We start from the raw sequence: 7,628 nt of genomic DNA, 5'->3' as shown, positions 1-7,628 counted from the left end.
TTTCCCCTTTAATAGCATTCCAACCCTATCAGAACCTGATGTCCTTGTTCTGCTAGGAATGTATCCACAGGTGGAGGATGGTGCATGCGTCCTCCCCCTGCCCATCTCGGGGACCAAGAGGGGAACAAACGCTGCCCACGCGTTAGGTGTTGGAAGAGAAGGGGCTCGTTTATTCGGTTTTAGTCGTATAATTGGGTGGGTAACTTGTGTTCCTCTGCCTCGCAGGATAAGTCTAGAAAGTAAAGCAGGTCATTGAAAATGTGCCTGCTACCTCATTAATCAGTCAAACTGCTGAATAAGGAGTCCACCAAACTTTGCAAAGCTGAGGGGATGACCTTGCGACTGGGGACTTCTCTGCTGGCCGCATGTGGAGCATCACAGCAGGGTCATGCCCCTCTGGTGGTTCAAACCCCTGGGGACCTCTCAGCTCTTTGGGTACAAGAGCACCAGCACCGCCAGGCCCAGAGCAAGGCAGCACTGGGTGTCCCCTCTGACACCCCCTGTAGAGCACTGCACGCCTCGGCCGTGGAGCGGGTGGCCTGGTCTGTTTGCCAAACCCACCCAAATGGGGTTGTCCCATGTGCTCCATCCTCAGCAGACAACCCATACCTCCATACAGATGACAATAGTTTCACTGCTAGGTGTAATCAGGCAGGTCTGCAGCTACCTAGTTAAATGGCTCTGATTTAGGAAAACAAATACGGTTTGCTGGTGTGAGGCTGACCCTTTACATTTCTATCTCTGTCTGTAAGGAGAGGAACCTTGCTGCACGCTCCACCAATGCCTGCTCTAGACCAGACCCTTAGTGTGGAGAAGGGATGGCAAAGTACATTTGATGGGAAGATGGGAAGGTTTAAAAGAAAGCTGGGGAGGAGGTCAGAAAGTCAAGGATAAGCCAGTAGACAGAACAAAGAACTTTAAACACCAGAGCATTTTCAGCGTAAGAACAGGAAGAAGCAAGTATGTTAGGTCGGTGCAGCAGTGTGGAACCTGGGGAAGGCACAGAAAATACAGAAATCTATAAAAGAGCCTTATGCCTAAGTCCAAGAGGTTTCTTCTCAGCTGTTGCCTCATTTCACAGGTTTTAATGGTTTTTGCTAGCAGAACTAGTTACCTGAAAGTACAATGTCAGTATGTCCTCCATAGTATTGCACAACGTGGTGGTCAGAGTTGGGTTCCTCAGGATATTTGCTTTTCTTCCTATTTCTTTTCAGGAGCCTGACTCATTAAGAAGGGCCAAGCCAGCCTAACGTGTCTGCAGAGTCAATTGCCACAAAAAGTACAGGACTGAGAGTCACTCCAAATTTCAGTTCGTACTACACATCATGCACTCCTACAAGGTAGGAATCAAGATAAATATCACACCGCTTATTAGATCAGTAGATCTAGTTTAGTGATCTGGTGAAAGAAAACCAAAAAGCCAGACAGAATCTGCATATGGGACCCTACATGAAAATTTAGAAGGAAAAATCCTCGAACCATATGCGGCAAAAAGAGTTTCCTCTCATCACCACAAGCGGCAGAAGGATCCATGGGTCTGCATGCGTTTGGAAATTATGGCTAAGCTTTGGGCACCGTTGCTGTCAGACTTAATTGCAGGCCAGAAGTTGCAACTTCATTACATAACCAAAAGAGACAGTAATTTGCTGTTCCCAGTCTAAATCTCAGTGAATATGAAATACTGTGGCATCTGCACCTTTTGGGGGTGTATCAGTAACCTGAATAGACACTAATTTAGAAGTCGTTACTTAGGCTCAATGCTTTTAATTAAAAAGCAGGACTGATCATTAGCAACATGGAGCCCTTCGTAGTCTAAGATACGGCATTATGCATTTTAAGCGACGCCTTTGTTTTCCTCTGCTATCAGTTTGCTGTTATCAGAATTACAGTTCAATGTGTTTTGCAATGGAAAGATGACTGGATATCTCCTAAAATATCTAACTGAAAGGTGATCTGAATCACTGAAAAGCTGAGGAGTTTACACCAATTTAATTGTAACAACTTCAGTTGAACATAACAACCCAGTTCCTTGCTCTGGAGTTACATCAAGGATGAACTGCGTCATAGGCAGCTTGCTTCTTAGAATCAGAAATATAGCCGATGAAAAGAGCAGGTGCGATTTAAAAGGGGGGTAAATTATATCCTATAACGCACCACTTACATTACCCATATTATGCTCACTTAGATGACTAAGTCTATTCTCTAATTACACTGGAGATGATTATGGCTGAGTATAATCTACCTAAGAATTATTAGACTGTCTACAGAATGATTACATACTGACGACACAGAAATCTTTGATGCTTCCTTTCTGTGTAAGCTGTCATGAAACATGTAAAGCGGCGAGGATGAGTGGTTAGAGCATGGTCCTGGGAATCAAGAGAGCCTGGGGTGTATGTTGTTCTGCCATAAGCTTGCTGCTTGGCTTTGGATAAATCTTGTAACCTCATGGCAATTAAATTACCTCATACATGAAATGGGGAGAGCATTTACTCACAGCTGCATCTCTGAAATCTTTGAGCGGAGGTTGCTGTGTAAACAGAAAATAAAAAATTACAGTCATTAGGACAAAACCACAATGCTTATCTATTGATTACTTGCTCTTTCTCTTTAATAACATAACAGCAGAATTTATGGATATTAAAAAATGATTTTTTTTCTCCTGTAAAAGATGAGTTTCCAACGGGATGCAACATCAAAGAAGGAGAGTGGGAAGGACACATTTTTAGAAAAGAGAATTTCAAAGAACCTTTGTTCGATGTTTTATCTGTGAAAGGAAGAGACCAAAAGGCAAACACAGCAACATATAACTTAAGTTACAGTTTACTTTTGTTCTTCTTTAAACATCTCCTTACTTGGAGATCAAAGCCTGTTCAGCAGAACTAGTACCCCAAATCCTCAAGACACTGCAGCAGTAAGTCTTTGATTCATCATTTCCACAATACTTTCCTCTGCAAGTTCAAGACAGCAGCCATGCAGGCATACAACTGACGGAACTAGTTTTCTCAGCAAACAGTGTTTAGAAGGAGAGAAGCTGACTTAATGCAGACTGTAAAAAAGACCATCTAACTGTTGAAATTATATTAAAAGAATGTACTATGATAGATTTTGGTGAAAGGGTAGTACAGCCAAGAAAGCCCTTTTCTTGATATCCATTTTTGTTATTTCAAGCCACCATTTTAGTCTTTTTCTCTCTGACAGAGCACTGATTTGGAGTAACTAAAAATCAGGTGAACTGGAGTTGTACAGAACAAATGTGCCTGGTTGCTGCTAAGCTGGAATTCTAAGCCTATACCCATAAAGGCATCCCACTACACTTAAATGATTCCTCTTACAGTGAGTTACAGGAACAAAGAACTACAGAAGAGTTACTAACATTAAAAAACCCTGTGAGCCCCTAAGATAATAGTCACACCATAGGCCAGTAAATTCAACTGATGTCAAAACAAGTCTAATGAGAAGTAGTATCAATGGTACTTGAGTGTTTTGGGTTTTTTTATATAGTCAGGAGATTGGAGCAGAGAGTTGAGACTACTTCTCCCACACTAAAGGTGGCTTTGCCCATAACAAAGAAAGAGGGTAGCAGGCACAATATTCTGATGTGAAGTAAAGATAAAGATGTCACCTGCTGGGCTCAGAGAACGTTCAAAATGAAAAAGATATAGGAAATCATGGCTGTAGCCCCTTTATCCAGTTATACCGTTGGAGATCAATCTATGTAAATGGCTGTAGCTGTATGTAAGATGTCATTGTAGGCACAATGGCAGGTTTAGATGCTGAGCTCTTACGTACTGCAGAAGGTGGTTCATTTCTCCATTGCACAAGTGACCTAACAGAACACAACGGCTTGGCCAGTGTCACCAGGGCAGAAGACAGCGTGCTGCGAGGACTCTGGCCATGCAGCAGTTACCGTCCATGTCTAGAAACTGGTCAGGTACAGCACCGAACCACACAACCGAGCTGCTCCATTACCCATTCAAAAAGCTTGCCTTTTTCTGGTGTAACGGTTCGGTTTATCAAAAAAGCGTCAGTCTGTTGCTTTGTTTTCATAAATTTTGTAATTATCCTTGTTTTAATTTACAGTAACCTGTGACAGCATACTTATTTTCATAACTCTGAAAGCTATCACAAGACACATTCATTATTATTGGCTTATAAAGCCTGTGAGCCTGGAGCTTTCTTAGCGTGTTAGAACAGCACCTGTAAGAATGAGGCTAAAATACTTGACAATAGCTTAAGACTCATAATGATAAATACTCAAGGCAGGTGGAAGAAGGAAATCTGTCATCCTGAGAAGATAAGCCAGTGACTACAACAAAGAAGCAGAAAATACAGAGACAACAGCATTGCTTTCTTATGCAATGATCCTGTTTAATCTTCATGTATGCTTCCATTGTTATCATGCTGCCTGTACAGAAATGCTTGTAGCAGACCGATGAACTGGAAAAGGCATCTCACATCCCTCTGCAAGAGATGCATGAGAGTGACTCCGTACTATATAGTTAACCTTATTAAAATTATATTCAAATTCAAGCATAGAGTTTTTCTCAGCGTTATTCATAAAATTGCAACAGCTTGAACATAAATCCGTAAGGAAAAAACGGTTCTGGTGTTATGCAGGTGATACAGGTGTTCATTAAAGTGACTGCATGACTGAAGCAGCTTTGTATTTTATATTGGTGTGTCCTGTCTGAACAACCTATGTGTAGATTGCTGCAGATTAAATCACAGCACTTAAGAGAAAAGGTGGGACAGTAATACAAGGCACAGAAAATGCCACTACATGACTTACCAGCCATCTGGTGCGGTGCAAACAGCTCTCAGTCAGGGGAGGTTACAGTCTTCTGGTGAGTTACCACAGCAACAGGTCTGCTGAGTACACTTAAAAAGTTATGCGTGTGTCAGCAACCTTTCTTCTCCTCCCATACACAACATACGCTGGGGGCTGTGAGCAGTGACATGGCTTTGCTGCACATTTTCCATTATTCTGCTTTTCAGGAAACCTAAAACTTTTTTTTTTTTTTTTTTTTTAATGTGACTTTAAGGAGTCCTGACTCCAAAAAAACCCCATGATGATCGAGTCATTTTCCTTATTCATGGAAGTGGTAGATAGTTGCAGGTGGGAAGGGTCCTCTGATAACAGAAATACTTCAAATTAAAATAAAGCAAAGAAGCCCTTTTGGCTCCTGTACTTCCAAAAGGATAGGAAAAATATGTTTTTAATAATATCCACAACCAAATATCTCTTTCTCATAAAAGAGCCTGCATTTACATAAATGGCCTTGTCCATACAGTGCACAACTGGAAAACAGTTGTTAGTAGGAGATGGGAAAAATAACAAAGCTCAGACTGTACTGTACATTTCATGCTGACTGAATCTTATTCCTAATGTACATATTTTAATAAAGAAATGTCAATAATAAATTACACAGGAGTTTTTAAACTTCCTTATATAGGCTGTGGGTATCAGCCAAGAAAAGCTGGGTGGCACAGAGAGCTGTTCCCCTGCTTGTTATTTTGTTCAGTTTAGAGAAGGCTGAGGAGTGCCCTCATTGCAGCCAGCAGAGGGGGAGATGCTGATCTCCTCTCTGGTGACCAGCGACAGGACACGAGGGAATGGAACGGAGCTGCGCTGGACATTAGGAAAAGGTTCTTCACCGAGAGGGTGGTCAGTCACTGGGACAGGCTCCTCAGGGAAGCGGTCACAGCCTCGAGACTGTCAGAGTTCAAGGAGTGTCTGGACAGTGGTCTTAGTCATATGGTTTAGTTTTAGGTAGCTCTGCAGGGAGCAAGGAGTTGGACTCTGTGATCCTTACAGGTCCCTTCCAGCTTGAGATATTCTATGGCTCTGTTTTCTCTCCTATTTCCCCCCAGTGCGAGGGCTCCTGGCGTTCACCAGTCTCCAAGCCTGCCCTTAGCTTTACCCCCAGGCAGTAGCGCGACAGCACGAGCCTGGCTGGTCCCTCTCCAGTCTCTCCAGAGACGCCGACGCATCCCTGTGCTGGCCGCTCAAGGAGCAAGGCGTGAAGGTTCAAAGCCAGCAGAGGACTGGCAGAGCTGGTGTCCTAGAGCCCACCTCACCAGCCTGCCTTCACACAGCCCACCATGGCGTGAACGGCTGGTTGTGGCCGTTTCGAAAGGGTGCCACGGCGAGCTAGACTCGGCTCAAGTTGGCAAAACCAGGATCTGGTACCAAATGAATAGGAGCATTGGCCATTTCTGCTCCATACATGCTCCTGTTGCAGTTTGTGCTTGTTTGTCTGCGGTAAGATGACCACTGACTGTCTGGGAGCTTTGCTTCAGACTGAGTTTTGCAGAGGCAGAGCACTGAATTATTTCAGAGTGCAAGTCTACATTGCCATGTCTGTGTAACCATGTTAAGCCCAGGTTTTAACCCATAATAACTAATAACAATTACAATAGCAATGAAGACAAACATAAGGGCTGAAATACTGGATGCAAATGTTAACTCTTACCTTCTGTTAAAAAGGAACATTGCCAGTCTTACTTCTAAGTACTGTAGTCAGCATTGCTAAGAGTAAAATCCAGCAGGACCTAATTTTCTTTAAGCTATGATTAGTCTATTAGCTATAGCCATATAGATTCCATACCCAAGATGGACACAGGGTCACCACAAACATTTTGCATTGTATTTATGGAATGAAAACCTGTTCTCTAAAGACATATCCCAGCAGATGAGGGCCCAGAGCTAAGCTGTGCTATTTACTCCCAGAGAGACAGCAGGCCAAGCGTGCAAAAGAAATAGGTATTACCTAGTTCACCACTCAGGGAGACACAGAAGAGGAAACATCAGCTGCTTTAGAGAAATTTCAATGGCAATAAAGTGTAAAAGGACAGGATTGATTTAATGCTTTCAGTCTGACTCCCAGATGAGGAATCAATTATCCTGCGTCATTTAATCTCCTTAAGCAGGTCACGACACAAACTAAAAATTAGAAGCATTGTAGCTAATATGAAGAGCAGCTCTTGATGATAGTTAGCATCAGCCTCAGATTTTTTAGAGGAAAACATAACTGGGATTTGGGGAGCTCTGAAGAGTCGGCTCCACTAGATTTTCACAGTCAGATCCTAGTATTTTAAAAGTGGCTTTGTTTATTGTTTACCTAATGGAGATACAGAGCAGTTACAAGAAAAAAAATACTATCCCCGTGGTCAAACTCCAGCCCTCCATCAGGAACATGGCCTTCAGAAACCTTGCACAAAATTACTTACGTGGCATGTTTCAAGCTATCCTCTATTTTCACAGCAAATTTCTCAGCTAAACCAAGCTCCCACTTTTCTTTTTTTTTTTTTTAAAAAAAACATCATTCAAGAGAACAGAAATACCACACAGCTCCTAACCTGGTGCAACCCCCAGCTAAACCAGCCTGCTTTTGGAACAGAACCTCCTAGAAGGAAGAAATGTGATGCAGGAAGCAGCTCCATCTGAATCCCCTCCAGGCTGGGAGAGCCGATAATGAAGGTCCTTGTCCCTGTAACAGATACATAGCTTCCTACTGAGCTTTTCAATTACATTTATGTGAAACTGTTGACATAATCAAGCACAAGCATGAAAACAGAAGCAGGATAGCTAAAGATCCTTATTTTGTCAGAGAGCTGTTTTTCCT

This window comes from Egretta garzetta, unplaced genomic scaffold, assembly GCF_000687185.1.
Source record: "Egretta garzetta isolate BGI_Z169 unplaced genomic scaffold, ASM68718v1 scaffold94, whole genome shotgun sequence".
NCBI classification, from domain to species: domain Eukaryota; kingdom Metazoa; phylum Chordata; class Aves; order Pelecaniformes; family Ardeidae; genus Egretta; species Egretta garzetta.
This window is presented reverse-complemented; position numbering follows the sequence as displayed.